Here is a 19010-nt window from a genome sequence, read left to right as displayed (position 1 = left end):
CCTTCGGACCCATCACCAGACCATCTCTGAGTTTCCGATGCAGCAGTCGCGCCAGGTATTCCTCGATAAATCGCCTAATTACTTGCAGCTCAGCTCTGGACCAAATTGTCCAAATTTTATTGCGGGGTATTGCATAGGGGGGAAGGGGAAGGAGAAGGAGTTTCAAAAAACCGAATTAAGTGGTTCTTTCCAACTTTACACGGGTTTCAGATCACAAAACACCCTCCGTAGCCTGCTAGTGCTACTTTCGGCCTCCTAAGCGGCCGCCATCTTGCCCCAAAAAAGAAAGCTTTTCAAGGCATTATAAGCATTCCAATTATTCTGTACTGATTTCTTTCCAAGATCATTGTGCAAAAAGATTTCCATTGAATGATTTTTAAAAGTATGCACAGAATTAGTTATTCAACAAATCACAATTCCAACACCATCTGTTAGATTATAAAAATCTATTTATAAAAGAGCATTATCAAAAATCGAAATGTATACAAATTCTAAGACTAGTAAAATATTCATGAGATTATTGGAAAAACATAGTCTAGTCTAGATTAAGAGGGATGAGAATGATAGGGAAAGACATGAAAATGCACTCCTACATAAGATACAGATTCTGCATAAATCTGATAAATCTTTATCAACAGTAAGTTTCATAAATTCCTTCTCCATAGTGTTAGGAATGTATCTATACTGGGAAACTCTATCTCTGACTAGATCATAAACTTGCTTTAAATCTCCTCCCAAAATGATGCTATGATTAGACATAGTCAGAACTTTTTCTCAAATTGTTCATTTAGAGGAAGCATGTGAGATATTGGGGTCAGAAACACATATTAATGTTAAGTGAACTTTTTCACTCCAATCCTCCAGCGATAGCAATCTACCTTTTGAATCGAATCACTGTCTTGGTACTCTATCTATACCTTAAGAGATTCATGAAAAAGAATAGCAAGGCCATTCTTTTTCCCAAACGCGCGTGAGTAGGGAACATTCAAGATTCAAGATTCAACATTCAAGATGATAGAATGTTTCAATTTATTGGCTTCATTTTCAGAAAGATGAGTCTCTTGAAGAAGTGTGATTTGGCATTTTAGTCTATGGAGATGAGATGAAACTCTGATGGTTGATAGAGTGATTAGTCCCTTAAAATTCCAAGTAATCATTCTAGTCATTGCAATAAAAGGTGAAGAGAATTATCAGTCCTACATAGAGAAAATACCAGAATAGGGAACAACAGTGCCAATAAAATATAAACTAAGATACACGGATAGACCCTTATAAGAAAAGAGAGAAGAAAAAGTCTGAAAGTAGAAAAAGAGTGAAATGACAAAGATAGAAGAAAACATAAACAATAAAACATAAATGACCAAAGACTGATACACATACCTAAGTGACAAACATAACATTGGGAATGGTGAAGACCAAAGGTTATGAGAATGACAACCTCCACAAAAACTGGATGCATGGCAAATATAGAACTGGCAATGACATTGCAAGACAATTCACAAAGAAGTATACCTACACACAAGAACAAACAAGGATGAACATGATAAGCAAACAGATAAATTCAGTATTTTTTAAAACCACCCTAATAATTTGTCATTGAAAATCAAGTTGATGCAAGGAGAAAAACTGGAAAACGTCAATTAAGGCTGTCTTTGCAGGTGTCCAGATTATCTTCCTTACTAAAATATATGATTCCAGTTTGAGAGGGTTGCCATAAGTGACAGTTTTCCCTTGTGAGTGGTTTTAAATAAACATGTATGAATGAGTGTCTGTCTTACATGAGTTTCTCTTAAAGCTCGCCTAAGATCAAGAAATTCCCTCTTGCCTGCCGCAGTAGCATTCACAGCATTTCGAGAAATTAAATACTTCCGTCCAAAGTCAGTTGTCACTTACATTTAGCTACAGAATCTACCTTCAAGGGATCTGTGAATGCAAGGAATAGGAGAATGCGTCTTGGTTTAGTGTTAGATCCTGTACTGCTAAGTTTGTTCCTAGTTTGAGAGCCTTCAGAATGTTAACTCAAGAAAGATCAAGAGTACTCAGAATTCATAGAGAAAGGGATAAAGAAAGACAATCATGTCTTCGCCCTGCAACTCATCAGGAACACCATAAATACTCATGTTATTTCTTAAATTTCTATTCTCTAAATTGTTGCCGTTATGTTTAAGAGTAGTCAACTCTTGTTCAAGTTTAGCCACCCTATCTGTGACATCTGCATTGGTAACTGTTAGTTCAACCCTAGTAAGTCTGTTTTTTTTAATAAGGACCATTTACCATCAATTCAATCTAATATCTTGTTGGTTTCTTTTGTAAGCTTAACAAAGCGCTTACTACTTCAATAATTACTTCCTAGATGGATTAGGGTTCGATTTGATCAATGAGGGTCTTTCCTCACTCTTTTAACAGAAGGGTTTACTTCTTTCTTAGGTGCAAACAAGGAAGTTGTAGATGATGCATTGGTAGGAGATTTAGATTTAGAATTATCAATAGACAAGGGCTCTTATGTAAGAGATAGACTCTTGTCTGACAAAATTACTCTTTTGGCAGAAGATCCACATGTAATAATAAAAATCGCCAACATCAAGGATAGTATCCCAACATGCTAAATGGAGAACAATCTTCATATGAGAGTATTGTAATCCAAAATTATAATAGCTAGTGAAGTAAAAGTAAGAAAGCCGAAATACAAAAATCTTGGAGGCAGCAAATAAAGATATTGAAATAGATGTTTCTGCATTACAAAGTTAAGTAGTGAAGTAGATGTCATTCAATTAAAGCACAGCTCAGAAACACTATGTTAATCTGGCAGGCAGTTCGAGGCATAACGAAAATTAGGGCGAAAACAAAATAGTCACTGCAATATCAAAATAGCTTTAAGGTATTCTATTTGCTAATTTGTGGCAAGGGAAAATGAAGTGTCAAACTGCAACATGGGAAAGTTATGTTACCTCATTCACTGTAGATATAAACGTCTGCAAAATGGCCAACATGATGAATACTTCTGAGAGATTTCATTTGTGCTGCAAAAGTTGCAAACACAGTTACCGCATGTCTCCCAAGATTCCTCCGAATGGCCACCACATATTCTGAGAGGTTCATACAGAATTTGGTCCAACTTAGTGATCTTGTTGCGGTGACAAATGTAGAAATGCTGGGGCTTGTACGTACTGGACATTGTGTGTCATTTACACTCCACTCCGCATCCACATCACGACCCTCACACATCTTTTTTTCTTCATATGAATCTACCTATGTGCTGCTATACATTTTGTGTGTGCAATGGCAGCACTGTTTCTTTGTACTTGTGGAGAAAGATTTGATACCCTTTCCAGAGACTAAGGTCCTACACTTCATCAAAGGCTATAATCAGCAGCTATGCCTACCTTTAGAATAAAGTGATAAGTCACAGATCTAACACAAAGGGGATGTTTATTCCAGCTTCCTGCTACCTTAAATTGTGAGCCCTATTTCTTGTCACAAATGTACACCAAATGGTATAAACAACAGAAGGAACCATGGAAAGGGGTAGAACGTTATTGCTTTTATCCCAAAGCTAGTTACCAGCAAAAATGAAAGATGAATCCTTCAGCTGCTTACATGTCACTATATGAATCCTTCAGCTGCTTACATGTCACTAAGGGACCTTCCCCAGTCACTGGAAGTGCTGACAACAGCCACTCCTGCCCACAAGCTGAATTCTAAATAAGGAATGTACAGCTTAACCCACAAAGCTCAAAATCATTGAAATGCCCTGAAATCATACCACGATTCCTCTATGCCTAACAGGAAGATGAAACCTACACCACCAAAAATGTCCGCAAGTGAGCTGAATCAACAGTGAGGATTTGCCGTACATTTTATAATACTCCCAAATAAATGAATGGATAGCAGTGGTGTGATGGACACCCTCTGGGATGCATGAAGTTAAACCAACATGCGAATTTCAGGCTTACTCATGACCTGTAAGGAAACAAAATGATTAATTGCTAATAAGATCATGAATGGAACCACTGTCTCAAAAGAATATTAAGACAAAAAAGCATACAGGCTCGCCATAAGGTTAACCTAAAGCACTACAGACCGTCACACACACCATAACATAAACAAATATCAATTAAACTGGTGCTTCTTCTCAAGTAAATATCAGAACCTCTGTCCTAGTCTAATTAAATATTCTATAAGAGACATTGTGAAATTTGTATTTTATTAAGAATTGGCAGTACTTCAAAAAGAAGTGCTATTCGTAGCAATAGGCTGAAACATAAGGTCAGATATAGAATTTGGTGGTTAAACAAAACATGATGATTCCTGGCCTGTTTGATGGGGGCAGCCATTTTATATTCTGTCACAACTGGTGCTAATTTATGACTAATGTGTGATCTGGTAAACCTGCACATACATTAAGAATGTATATGCATTTCATGAGACAAATACAATGTGCTGAGGCATCTTCATGTGTGAGTATGTCTCCAGAGAAGAACCCACATCCAGCACTGTATAAAGTCATGTGGTGGTACTCTTCAACTCTTAATAAGTACAGTGCTAACTCTAAGCTATCTCCTCTTACTAGCCCTCTGAAAGTCTTCAAGGTAAATGGGCCTTCTAACTGGTGGATGAGTCTCTAAAAGGGGCAAATAAGGTATTCTTTTTTTTTTTTTTGAAACCGTTTATTACAAAACTCAAAAAATATACAAAGATGTGCCTACAACCTTCCGGCCGGCCGCTAGTAAACAAAAGGAGCATATGATACACATCGTAGAGCGCGCGTTGCGGCTGAGGACGATGCACAGGAGTTAGCAGCGTTGATAGCCACACCTTCCGGACCCCACTGTACGGTTTCATTTTAAACTGAAATAACAACCAGAAAAAACAAAAACCCCACAAGGCAATCTACAATCAGAAATAGCAGCATGTGCTCCCCTGAGAGGGGGACCCTACCAATCCATAGGAGTATCAAGAAGGGGAAGAGATCAGGATTAGGGCTGGGTAAAACTCAATGCCCGGAACAGGGAAGATGGGTCGGCTACGGGGATGGGGCAGGCGACGGATCGGGCAATAACGGTTGGAGTACAGATTCCCCCGCGGTAGGCGTTCCAGGGGCCCCAGACTTTCACCCATGTCCCAGGCTTACCTCTCGCAACATACACCACCTTTTCCCGAAACATGCACCAATCCATATGCTCCTTCCAGGCCGAGACAGTCGGGGATCTCTGAGATCCCCACAGTTGAGCAATATCACGCTTGGCCACCATATATCCCAGAGTCACCCACCACGTCTGTGGCGCCGAGTAGTCGGTAGGTTCCCACACATTCAACAGGCATCTCCTCGCTTCGGGTAGCAGCACCACATGCGTAACCACACGCAGGACCTCATGCACACCACGCCAGAATCGCTCCACCTCCGGGCATTCCCACAATATATGCAGAAAGGTCCCCAAAGCGCCACACCCACGCTTACACAACCCGTCCACAGCATAGCCCATACGCAGAAGCCTCGGCCCCGTCATGTAGACTCTGTGGAGTATTTTGAGCTGGACGAAGCGAAGGCGGGCCGGTATGGCCACCTCTTTCGGGGAGGCCACCGCAAGGGTCCAGTCCTCGTCGTCCAGCTCCAGTCCATCGGCAACCCAAGCCTCACGAAGGGCAGTCAGCAATCCCGTGCGGTCATTGATCAGTTTTTTGTAGATCAGTGAGATCGTGCTGTCCGGAACGTGTCCATACAGCACTCTATCCTCAAGGGGGGAACACTCCGGGATGGCTGCAACGTCCGGGAAGACGGAGCCCAGTGCATGACGGATCTGCAAATACCGAAAGTACTCCCTGCCATGCAAATGGAACTCCGTCTGCAACATCTCGAACGTTTTAAATCCTCCCCTCGTCCAGAGATCCCCCACCTTGCTAATGCCTATCATGTCCCACTTCTCGAAGCCCTTCGAGGTCCACAGGGAGCCCAACTGCTCGGACGCGTATAGTGGTGAAGCCCGGGTCAGACGATCCTTCCACCCCATCGCCACATTAGCCGCGTGCCACACTCGCACCATGACACGCGTGGGGCCGGTCAGCCGAGCGTTGGGCGTGCTGGAGTAGAGCGCTCGATTATAGTCCCCACCCGGGTGTAGCATCTTATCCATTTCGAATGCCGGGTTTAAAGCGGGCCCATACAGGCCGTGATTAATCGCAGCCAGCTGGGAGGCCCAATAGTATCGTTTGATATCCGGGAGGGCAATCCCGCCGTCATACCATGGGAGCGTCAGCTTCGCCAGGGCGATACGCGGCCTCCCGTCCCAGAACAGGCGGCGCTGTAAACTCTCCACCTCACGGAAGTAGCGCGCTGGGACGGGGTCCATAGTATTCTGCAAAGCGTAGAGGAAGCGCGGCAGAGACATCATCTTAAACAATGCCGCCCGGCCGAGCGGCGAGAGCGGCAAGCGCCGCCAGCGCGTGACATCTTCCTTCAGGCGCTGGAGGGGGGGAAGCAAGTTCCGATCATACCAGGCCTCCGGGTCCAGAGTAATGAAGACACCCAGGTACCGAAATCCCTGCGGGGCGATCTGGATCGGACAGCCCCGCAGGAGAATGGGCGCCTCCCCAGAGAGAACATACACGCACGATTTAGCCCAGTTGATGACAAGGCCGGAGTTACGACCAAATGAATGCAAAACATCAACCAGTACTATAAGTGAGTTACGTGGGGAAGCTAGGTACAAGAGGATGTCATCAGCGTATAGGGATACGCGGTCCTCATGCTCGGGGGTCCAACGGAGACCACGGATGGAAGGCTCCCACCGCAGCCACTCTGCCAGGGGCTCCAAGGCAAGCGCAAACAGGAGCGGCGATAAGGGGCAGCCCTGCCGCGTGCCCGGCCCAGCTCGAACGGAGCCGATACTCTGCCGTTCACCACCACCTGCGCCAATGGGCCCGAATACAGCAATTTGACCCAACTGATGAACCCTGCGCCAAAGCCAAACTTCGCAAGCATCGCCCAGATGTATGGCCATTCAAGCGTATCAAACGCCATGGTGGCGTCCAGGGATGCCAAAATGGCCGGCTCCCGTATGTACTGAACACGTGCAAGCACCCCATGCAAACGCCGCAAGTTAAGAGCTGTGTTACGATGGGGAATAAAGCCGGACTGATCCTGGTGAACCAGTTCGCCCACCACGCCGACCAGCCGATTGGCCAGGACCTTGGCGAGAATTTTAGGCTCCGTGTTCAGTAGCGAAATGGGCCGATAGGAGGTAACCCGGTCCCGAGGTCTCCCCTCCTTGTGGATAACCACGATTGTAGCCAGACGCTGGTCCAGCGGGAGGGAGCCCACCGAATGGGCCTCCAGGAACATCGATCGGAGATGTGGTGCCAGCGTATCCGGTCTCAATTTGTACAACTCGATGGGGAGACCATTAGGACCCATGGCCTTGCCGGAAGCGACCGAACGTATGGCGAGGGCAATTTCGTCGGAGGTTGGAGCGGCGTCCAACGACACTCTGTCCTCCTCCGAAAGGGAAGGCAGTGCGATATCCCTGAGCAGGGTACGGGAATCCTCTTCAGAGCAGGGAGACACCGGGGAATACACCCCACGGAAATAGTCCGCGAAGCAGGAGACAATTTCTTCCGGCTCAGTAACACACACACCGTCTGTTTTCTCAATCAGCGGGACTACACGACTCGCTCTCTCCTTTTTGTCCAGCCACGCAATCAATTTACCAGCCTTATCACCCACATCATACAATCTCCCCTGTTGCTCTCTACTGAGGCCCCTGGCTGCCTCCGTGACGAGGGCCCTATAGGCCGCTTGCTTGAGTTGGAGGACATGTAATACGGCATCCGTCACCCCACTTTCTAGATTACCCTCCAACTCGGCTATCTCAGCTTCCACCCGGGTCACCTCCTCCCGCTCGCGCCTCCGGGTGTGGGAAATGAGGGACAGGGCCTCTCCTCGTAGTACTGTCTTGAATGCCTCCCACAGTGAGACAGCCGAAGGCACGGACCCCACATTCTCGTCAAAGTAGCGCTGGAGGGATTTAATCAATTCAGCGCGAGTAGTGGGGTCGCGCAAGTACCAGGGATTGATTGGGACCACCCTACCCTCACCCCTCGGAAAAAGGTCCAGGTGTAACAGGAGCGGGGAATGGTCCGAGATACCCCGTGCCAAATGGCGCACCTCTCCCACCCTCCCAACATAGGCCGCCGGGACCAGGACATAATCTAGTCGTGAGAGACTACCATGGGCCCCCGAATGGAAGGTATACTGTAACTGCGTGGGATGTTTTAAACGCCAGTAATCCACCAATCCCAAAGTGTCCAATAGACCAGAGAGCCACGCTTGGGCCCGGGGGAGGTCCCTAGGGGGGTGACGATCCACAGTCCCGGAAACCACCGCATTGAAATCCCCCCCCACCACCAGAATCCCCCCCGGAAGGCCAAGGAGGAGGCGCCCCAGGTCCGCAAAGGTAGTCGACTGCAGCCCCGGTGGGACGTATACTGACACAAAAACCACCACTTTGCCCTCCATCCTTCCCACCAAGACCGCATAACGTCCTCTGTCGTCATGGAGCACCTCATCAATCTCCAGCGGAAGCGAGTTCTTAACCATGATGCCCACACCCCTTGAGCCAGACGTAAAGCCCGAATGGGCCACTAGGCGATAGCCACGCCGATTCATGGCGCAGAAGGAGTTGCCAATGAGGTGTGTCTCCTGCAAAAAAACTACATCGGGCGAGATGCGCTTCAAGAACTGCAGGACCACCCCACGTTTAATCCTGTCCCCCAGTCCATTCACGTTCCAGGACAACAGAGTTAGTTCCCTACCCCCCATCATAGACAAGAGCCACCATTCGTCCCCCCGAGAGCACTATAGAGCTAGCACAATGATACTTTTGCCTTGTGGTGAAAACAGACTACACCCCCCCATCCCTACCCACCCACCCCAACAAAACTCCCCCCTCCCTGCACCCCTGCATGAGCCCGAACAGCCCCCCCAACGTGCAGTGTGCCTGTCGCCCCATATATATAATAAAAACTAGCTAAGCCCCCTAGAGGTGGAGGGAGAACCCCCAAGAGACCCCATACAACCTCCATAGGAGGGGAAATTATACAGACAGATGCTTAAGCGAGAGTGGCAACATTTTTGTCCAGAGTGAAGCCCAACATCACCCCCTCAGTCCCGATCCAGTGTGCCGTCCCCCCCCGCCGCCGCCCAAATAAGGTATTCTTAATGCTGATTCAGTGTGACTCCTGTGACTCCTATGACTCAGCTTCATTAACCTTGCTGGATGTAATCTGTGTTTTATCTGGTAGATGGTAGTGGGGCCTGGTTTCCACCTAACCATGAATGTCCATAAGTCAAAGTGGAAGGATCTTAGTAGCCTGGGTAATACAAAAGATCTGGTTATAACCTGAGTAAACACGGGGGAACAAAATCTCAGGAAGCAGTTCGAATGGTAAGGTGTCTTAAGTTGTGAGTTTAAAGAAAGAGATTGAGAAAAAATCCATAGAAGACACCACATAAAAGATTTGTGAAGGGTGTTGAGAAAAAAATCCTGGAAATGTATTTCAAGTTCAGAAATCAGACTAAAAAGCAAACAGGATTCCATGCTGGTTCAAAAGAACCAGCAATTTGACAAACACTTGATTTTTCAGCCATTTGGAAATGTGTTTACCCGTAATCTTCATTACCCCCATTAAGGTCCTCCTCATCCCAGTCCTTACATTAGTGAGGCGATACCGCCTCACCGACAGGCCTCTGAAACGCTAGTCTGTTTTTTATTTTTAGTATATAAACTCCTCCCACACACTGCAATGCCTGCAAGTAACAAGACTAGACACAATAACAGCAGTAGGGAGGGAGGGAACAGGACTGGACTAGGACAAGAAGGACCTTAATCAGGTAATGCAGATTACCGGTAGGTAACTACACATTACCCCCTCATGGGGAACAACCTTTACAACGCAACTTTTACAACGCACTACCATTACAACGCATTTTTTACAACGCATAATCCATTACAACGCATGATATTACAACGCAGGATACTACAACGCATTTTTAAAAACTACCTTTACAACGCATTCCATTACAACGCATACTACCATTACAACGCATACCATTACAACGCATAATATTACATTATACTATCCAACACTTACCCTACTGATGCACCCCCTGGAGTTAGAATAGTAATTTTTACCCCTATACTATCCAACACTTACCCTACTGATGCACCCCCTGGAGTTAGAATAGTAATTTTTACCCCTATACTATCCAACACTTACCCTACTGATGCACCCCCTGGGGTTAGAATAGTAATTTTTACCCCTATACTATCCAACACTTACACTACTGATGCACCCCCTGGAGTTAGAATAGTAATTTTTACCCCTATACTATCCAACACTTACACTACTGATGCACCCCCTGGAGTTAGAATAGTAATTTTTACCCCTATACTATCCAACACTTACACTACTGATGCACCCCCTGGAGTTAGAATAGTAATTTTTACCCCTATACTATCCAACACTTACACTACTGATGCACCCCCTGGAGTTAGAATAGTAATTTTTACCCCTATACTATCCAACACTTACCCTACTGATGCACCCCCTGGAGTTAGAATAGTAATTTTTACCCCTATACTATCCAACACTTACCCTACTGATGCACCCCCTGGAGTTAGAATAGTAATTTTTACCCCTATACTATCCAACACTTACCCTACTGATGCACCCCCTGGAGTTAGAATAGTAATTTTTACCCCTATACTATCCAACACTTACCCTACTGATGCACCCCCTGGAGTTAGAATAGTAATTTTTACCCCTATACTATCCAACACTTACCCTACTGATGCACCCCCTGGAGTTAGAATAGTAATTTGTACCCCTATACTATCCAACACTTTCCCTACTGTTGCACCCCCTGGAGTTAGAATAGTAATTTTTACCCCTACACTATCCAACACTTACCCTACTGTTGCACCCCCTGGAGTTAGAATAGTAATTTTTACCCCTACACTATCCAACACTTACCCTACTGTTGCACCCCCTGGAGTTAGAATAGTAATTTTTACCCCTATACTATCCAACACTTTCCCTACTGTTGCACCCCCTGGAGTTAGAATAGTAATTTTTACCCCTATACTATCTAATACTTACCTTAAATGTAATTTAATATTATGCGTTGTAATGGTATGCGTTGTAAAGGGAGTATGCGTTGTAATGGTAGTGCGTTGTAAAGGTATTTTTTAAAAATGCGTTGTAGTGTCATGCGTTGTAATGTCATGCGTTGTAATGGATTATGCGTTGTAAAAAATGCGTTGTAAGTGCATGCGTTGTAATAGTGTGCGTTGTAACGTCATACATCCCCCCCTCATAGGGCCTACTTGTCCCAGTCCTTACATTAGTGGGGATTTTACAAGCCAAACACAAAACAAAGCATGACAGCAAATATACATACTGAACATAAACATTAATAAAAACAAGCTTTAACACATGGCTGCATTCATAATGCTAACAGCAAAATTGTCTACAGAAGCATTCGAAATATAGAGACAATAATGCTTGATAAAAGTATGGTGTGACTGCCAGGTAGCTGCACTACAAATATCTGGGCTAGAGCCACCTGCCGCCTCAGCCCAGGATGCAATCACAGACCAAGTGGAGCATCCCTGAACATGAGTTGGAGGAGCCAGCTCCACAGTCTTGTAAGACTGGCAAAATGTCAAGCACACCCACCTACTGATGGCAGACGTAGACACCTTCTTCCTCTTAGCCACTCCCCACAGTACGTAAATAGAGCACGGGAAAGACGAATGTCTTGAGTACGCTGCAGATAAATCTGAAGGGCGCTCCGAAAATCCAAGACAGAAAGAACCTTGAACACCCTCCGCCCCTGAAAAATCAAGAAGAACAACCTCCTGTTGTGGATGGAATTTAGGGGAGACTTTAGGGTGAAAGGCCAGACCCAGCCACAAAGCCACCCTGTCTGGCAGAAACTGCAAATGGGAAAATATATAAGCAAGGCCCCCAGTTCACCCAAACTCCAGGCCGAAGTAGTAGCAGAACAGCCAACTTGGCAAACAACCACAGCCAATTGACCTCCAACAAAGTCTCAAAACGGGGTTAATTGGAGACCTGCAGGACAGTCGTCAGATCTCAAGAGGGGACAATCACTGGAGCGACCAGGCGTTGAAACTTTTAACGCTGCAGCAGGCGAACCACCAAGGGAACAAAACCATCCAGCGCAACTCACGATCCCTACAGGCACGAGTAGACGCCTATTGAGCAGCCAAAGCAGAGGGAGAAAGATTCTTTTAAAAAAAACATCCCTGAGAAACTCAATAATTTTAATCGGCTCCCCAGCAATAGGATCCACCACATGAGAGAGACACCATCTGGAGAAAAAAAAACAATGCTTATTTCTTAGACTTTAAGGTGGAAGTCCTGCGGGTATGTTGAATATCCAGTGCCACCAAGGAAGAACAACACAAAGACTCCAATGTCAAACGTTCAAAAGTCAGACTGTCAATTTCAGCTGGCAGAGATGAGGCAATGACATGAGGGGGATTTGGAGAGGGTACTGGATCGCTGGAAGTGGGACAAACCTGCCCCCACACAGCCTCAGCAGCAGTGGGAACCAATGGTAGTGAGACCAAAAACAAGCAATCAGGAACACAGACACCCTCGCCACCTGAATCTTACGGAGAGCGCTCGGGAGGAGGGGAATCGGAGGTAAGGCATACAGACAGCCCGATGGCCAGACGATTGAAAGGGCGTCCACCACCCGTTCCTGAGGACACACCACTTTGGAACAGAACCAGGTAAGGAGTGCATTGCGATGAGATGCAAAGAGGTCTATCCATGGCTGCCTGAACCGGAGACAAAATGTCACTAAACAGGGGCACCAACAGATGGTACAGAACTGATGAAAGCCAGTTGTGGCACAGGCTGTTCGCATGAAAGTTCAGCTGAATGTAAACAGCTCTTGGTAAAAGTCCGGGGAGCGGTGGAGAGTCCGAAAGGCAACACCTGAAACTGTTAATGAGCCCCATCCACAGCAAACCTCAGAAACCACTGGCTTTCTTGATGAACAGGCACGTGAAAATATGCATCCTCCAAATCGAGGGTTGCCAAAAAGTTGCCCTGTTAGATGAGTAGAATGATGGGCTGCAAGGTGGTTATTTGAAAAGGATCCAGCTGTACCTTTTTGTTCAGAGTCTTTGGATTGAGAATTGGGTGGTAAGAACCATCTGGTTTGGGGACCAAGAAAAGAGTCGAGTAGAAGCTCAGGCCCCTCTCTGCCTCTGGCACCTCAATAATAAAGCACTTTATGAGCAATTTATCCACCCCTGATAACATAGCAGTCCTCTTCATGGTGTTTCCTGACAACGGGGTATCCCGAAAATTAGTTCAAGGAGGAGGGCCCAGGAACGGAATCGATACCTCTTACTGACAGAACCCAAATCAAGCTGGACCATCAATCCTGGAACAAAGGGAGCCAGGCTCCCACCACTGCATAGTTGCTTCTGACCAGCCCCCTGGGACTGCTGATTCTGGGGTCGGGACTTGTTGATGAACGCAGCCCCCAGGCTGTCCATGAAGGGGTTGGGAAGAGAAGAGTATGACATGAAAATTCTGTTTATGGAAAAAAGATTTTTTTCTTTTGCACAGACTGAAAGGGCTTCAGCAATTTGTCTCCTCTACAGAACGCTACACCATCGCGTTCAACTCATCCCCAAATAGTTTGAGACCTTCAAAGGACAGATTATGGATTAAGGCCTTCTTTGCCACCTGCATAGTGACCGTCTACCAGCCACTGCCGCCCCTGCTGAGGAGGAGAAAGCCCACAGGGTATCAATTGTGACATCAGACCGACATTGAGCCAACACCTCCCTCTGGGCCAAGATAGGAGTGGTATCCCCTTGATCCTGAACACAATCCAACAATTTCTCAAAATCTTTAATAATGACTTGTGAAGCACATGTTATGTTATAAGGGTTTTATAAAGCGCGCGTACACCGGTTGGTTTCATGGCGCTGAGTCTAGATTATTCATAGGCCTGCACAAACAGCCATGTTTTAAGAGATTTCCTGAAACTCAGAAGGTCAGTGCATGACCGGATCTCTAAAGGGAAGGAATTCCACAATCTTGGAGCCAAAGAGGCAAACCTGCATCCTCCTTGTCATTTTAACTTAAAGGCGGGGGTACTCAGTAGCTGAAGATGGGCTGAGCGTAGGTTGTGTGAGGGAGTGTACCTTGATATGAGACTGTCTATAAATTTGGGGCTACGACCGTGTAGAGATTTAAAGATTAGGCATCCAGTTTTAAAGGCACAGCGTTGGGGAATGGGATGCCAGTGTAGCTTTCTTAAGAGGGGTTGCAGATTGCCACCTGGGTTGCTGGTGAATCAGTCTGGCCGCTTGGTACTGAGCCATCTGTAATTGCTTGGTTAGAAAAAGTGGCATACCCAGGTAGACTGAGTTCGCATAGTCGAAGTGTGACAGCACCATGGCTATCACGACCTGTATCAGTGCTGCTTGAGTAACTAATCGTCTGATCTTTCGCAGCTGGAAGAAATAGGACGAGATCACTGATCTGACTTGCGTTCTTAGTGACAGGTCATTGTTTATAGGGACACCAAGGCAGAGGAGGAGGGAGTGGGGGGGGGGGGTGTTCAGTTCGGTAGGCCAGTAGTGTAGGCCCCAAAAATTGTGGCTGCTCCCCATCAGAACTAATTCAGTCTTGTCTGGATTGAGCTTTAAGTGGTTATGGTCCATCCAGTGGCGGATGTAAAGCATAGTAGCCTAAAATTCAGAGACCGATTTAGATGAATTGTCGATGGTAAACATTAATTGTAAATCATCGGCATAGTTGAAGGTGGTCACTTTCCTTTCCTTCAGGGACTGAATCAGGGGGAGAAGATAAAGATTAAACTGGTGGGGGGATAACGAGGATCCCTGCGGGACCCCACATGTTGTTCTTAGCTTAGGTGCCATAAACTGGGCTATGCGGACTGCCTGGGAGAGATCTTCGAGAATGGAGCTGATCCAGCTAAAGGCTGAGCCCTGGATGCCAGCCTGCCTGCTACGGTCCACCAATATACCATGGTCGACCGTGACAAAGGCGGTAGAAAGATCTAATAGCACCAGGGCCTGAGGGGTACCTCTATCAACGTTGTCTCGTAGGGTGTCCAAGACCGCCAATATCACCGTCTCCGTAGAGTGAGCAGGACGAAATCCTGCTTGGTGTGGGTCTAGGTAGTTGAAGTGTTCCATAAAGTTGGACAAGCACTTTGCCACATGGGCCTCCAGTACCTTAGCCAGGTACGGGAGCAGAGAGATAGGTCGGCAATTTGACAAACTCTGAGAGTCTGCTCCGGGTTTTTTCAAGAGAGGGACCACAATTGCTTCTTTGAAGGCTTTAGGGACGCAACCCTGGGAAAGGGACTCATTCAAAAGAGCAAGGGCTGAGCTCGGAAGGACGGAGAGGGTATCTTGTAGGACATGTGGTGGACAACAGTCCGTAGGGTATCCGGATTATACCCTGGACAGAAGGTCCAGGAAGGTATGGGTACTAATGGCTGGGAAATATTCAAGAGTAAAAGGTATCCTATGCGTGACGGGAGGTGTCTCGTTGGAGATGTGTATTGGAATTCTGGCTTTAATAGTGGAGATCTTTTCGATGAAATAGTTGTTCAGGGAGTCACAGAGTGCTTGAGTAGGTGTGGGCTTGGGTAGGAGTCTGTCTGAATTAGATAATTCATTAAACAATAGAGAAGATTTCCTTTGATCTATTGTTTAAGTTTAAGATTCTGGAGGAGAAGTGAGCAGCCTAGGCTGTCGAGATAGCCTTTTTATATTCTTTCCGTGCGTCCAGGAAGTGGTGTTTCCCTTCTGGAGAGTAATTCTGTCTCCACTTCCTTTCATGTGGGCGAAGAGCCAATTTTTGTAGTTTTAGTTCATGGGAGAACCATCTCTGTGCATCAGAGCGGCGTGCCCGTTTTAATTTTTTGAGTGGAGCATGCTTATTACTGGCCGCTAGTAGCCAAGCTGAGATTTGACTCCGGAAGATTGACATCAGGATCAAATGTTGGGGCTGTGCTGGCCAATGTATCATGGAATCCCTTTTGTCAAGGGCATTCCATTTCCTGACCATTCCCACCTCAGCCGTGGGGGTTTTGCCAATGGTGGGGTTCATTATAGTGAACTTTATTAGGTGATGATCCGACTATATGCACAGGAGGATCACAGGTGCAGACACTGTTAGGTTAGTGGTCCAGACTTGGTCCAATATGTTCCCTTTGATGTGTGTGGCTGAAGATACCTGCTGAGCAAAGTTTAAGTTAGTTAGGAGATCTGTCATCTCGGCGGAATGAGGCCCACCAAGTGTGTCATTAGACCAATGGTTAAAATCACCTTTTAACAGGATTTTAGCGTAATTAGTTACGAGGTTAGCAATTTGTTCACTCAGTGAAGAGGGGAATAGGGGCACGTGCGGCGGGGGCCTATAGACTAGAGCACAGATGAATGGGGCAGAGTCGGACTCCAATTTAATTACAATATTGTCTACTGCAGGGAGACAAAGAGAGGTAAGGGCAGTGAATTTAAGGTCTTGGTGAATGATGGCTGCTACTGGGTGCTTGCCCTGATCCCAAAATTAGAGGAGGCGTATGGCTGCTTTAAGGAGCCTCCACCTTCTTCTCAACAGGACTGGAAAGGGAAGCCTCCTCAGAAGACAAGGAAGAGGAAGAATTCATAGAGGACAAAATGGTATTGACCTTAGTGACTTGTTTAAATTGATCATCAAACTGTGCCAGGTGACACCTCTTGCCCAGGAAGCGCAGAATCCCCTGCTTATCGGCATCTTTTCATTCCTTCGCCAGGATCTCCTTTATGATATCATGCTGGGCAAATCATCCACCACCACCGAGGCACTATACTGGGAACAGAGGCCATCATCCACCAACGATTTAGGTTCAAACCCAAGCACATCGCGAATATGGGCCGTCACGTCCCAAAAAACTTTACCCTGGACATGTTTGCCTTTTTCTTAATTGTTCAGGTCTTCGTCCTCATCCTCTTGTTGCTTTTTCGCAGAAGGCTCAGTCAATACAACCTGAACCACAGCATTAATCAAGTCTTGTAAGTCAGCCCTAGAGATCTGCAACAGGTCATCTTCCTCCAGGTCTTGAACATGTTCCCTTTTGGAAATGGATTTGCCAGGCACAGGCCCAGACTCCCATCCCCGATAGCAGATTCAAGCAGAAAGTGAACATGAACAACTTCCAAGCAACCTAGTCTCAACCCTCACGAGACTTTGAAAGCTAAAAGACAGCCTTGCCGCCTTCCCCACGGCCACATAAAAGATTGACACAGCCATGGGGCCAGGTGCTGCTAGACTGTCCTAAGCACCCGATTAGCCTGCCTGCCACTAGTCAGAATGCTCCTCACACCAGCCAAGCGCATGAATGGGGAGCACAGTCACGAACAGAGCAGGTATGCATCCTATCAAAACATACGGTAAGGACATCGCGATCCGCACAAATATAGCAACAAACACAGTGAGTACTGGAAAAACAAAAGGTTGTACTCACAAAGCATGTGTCTAACAGCACATCAAGTCCCAACAACCCGTCTAAGGACAGAAATACAAGAAGGCATGGTGGAAGGTGGGAGGGGTTTATTTACTATAAATAAAACAAAAAACAGACTAGCGTTTTGGAGGCATGTCGGGAGGCGGAATCGCCTTACTAAAGTAAGGACTGCAACAAGTAGGTCCAATGAGGGGGTAATAACAGACAGGAGATGGGAAGAACTTAGGTTATCGAGATTGTTAGGTTTAAGTCATTCTTATCAGTAACAGACCGGCAATGGCAGCCTTCATGAATATGGAAGCAGTCTCCTTCTGCGAGGCACAGCACATGGAAAATGACCTGGAACCTTTTAATTTGCTGTACACACAGGCATGGCTGTCTGGAAGAGTGGGGACCGTGGGCAAACTATGTGAGCATAAGTTACTGGCTTTGAGTCATCCCTCGGGGAGCATCCAGGCCTGTCTTTGGAGAGGCACATGAACATTGTTTACTGAAGATACAGCCCAGCATCGAGGAGCCACTCAGGACGTAATTCAGAGGCATACAGTGTGAAAGCTGACCTCGGAGCAGTGCTCAACTTAAGGACTAATTCCTCTTCCATTATATTACAGGACGTGGTATCACACGTTTGACAGAGATGACAGGCCATTATTAGTTTCTTAAATCAGCCTTTCAGTAGAGGATGGTAAATAACAGGTAAAAGGAACTAAACTAACCAGAGTTAAGGATACATTACCCTTTATTAATCAAATGAGCGGATACGTGAGCTCTTTCATCAGGCTGCAAGCAGGAACAGTGCGCCAGCGGTTTCAACCCTTTGCTACTCCTAACTGATGGCACTGCGCTGGTAAAACTGTGTTTTTGGGGTCGTTTTTGAAAATCAAACTTGAGCACAGGGAGTTACATCTATCCTTTGAACTACAGTCTCTTTAATCGAAGGTGTCCAAATGTTGCTTTGCGTCATCAGCAGGCTCAACCTTTAGCGAGCAGCCTTGGAATCGAATTAGAAACAGAAGGAGCACACAATGGCTTTAGAGGGAACCCTAAGAAATCAAGCAAGTCAGAAGCAGGTAAGTCGCAATGAAGTTCAAATGTTGTTCTGTAGAGCGTCTCAGAAGCACAGCAAGGCCGATGCTTCTTTTTACAGTGGCCCCAGAAATCCGGTCAGCTCAGTTCAGCCTTCAGAGCAGCCTGACTCAGCGCCGCCAGATACACAGCAGGGTTGATATCTCCATTACAATCTATCCACCTCCCTCAGCAATCAGTGCAGACAGACGGAGAACAGATATATCTAATGCGTCGATTAGACCGCCCCCTGTGAATCAAGTCAATTAGACCCGCTGCAAATTGCAAAGCTGTCTGCTGAGCTCCAGGACTCAGTTCATCCCATAGCAAAGGGAGCAAAATCCTGTATTTTTTC

General features: G+C 46.2%; 1 protein-coding gene across 4 annotated transcripts in view; it reads left to right on the top strand.

Annotated features, from left to right (window-relative positions):
* The window catches only part of NOS1 (nitric oxide synthase 1), a 1315983-nt gene that overhangs the window by 1158614 nt on the left and 138359 nt on the right, over nucleotides 1-19010 (top strand). The gene's annotated exons all lie outside the window — the stretch shown is intronic.

The sequence above is a fragment of the Triturus cristatus genome, chromosome 11 (assembly GCF_964204655.1).
Source record: "Triturus cristatus chromosome 11, aTriCri1.1, whole genome shotgun sequence".
Taxonomy (NCBI): Eukaryota; Metazoa; Chordata; class Amphibia; order Caudata; family Salamandridae; genus Triturus; species Triturus cristatus.
This window is presented reverse-complemented; position numbering and strand designations above follow the sequence as displayed.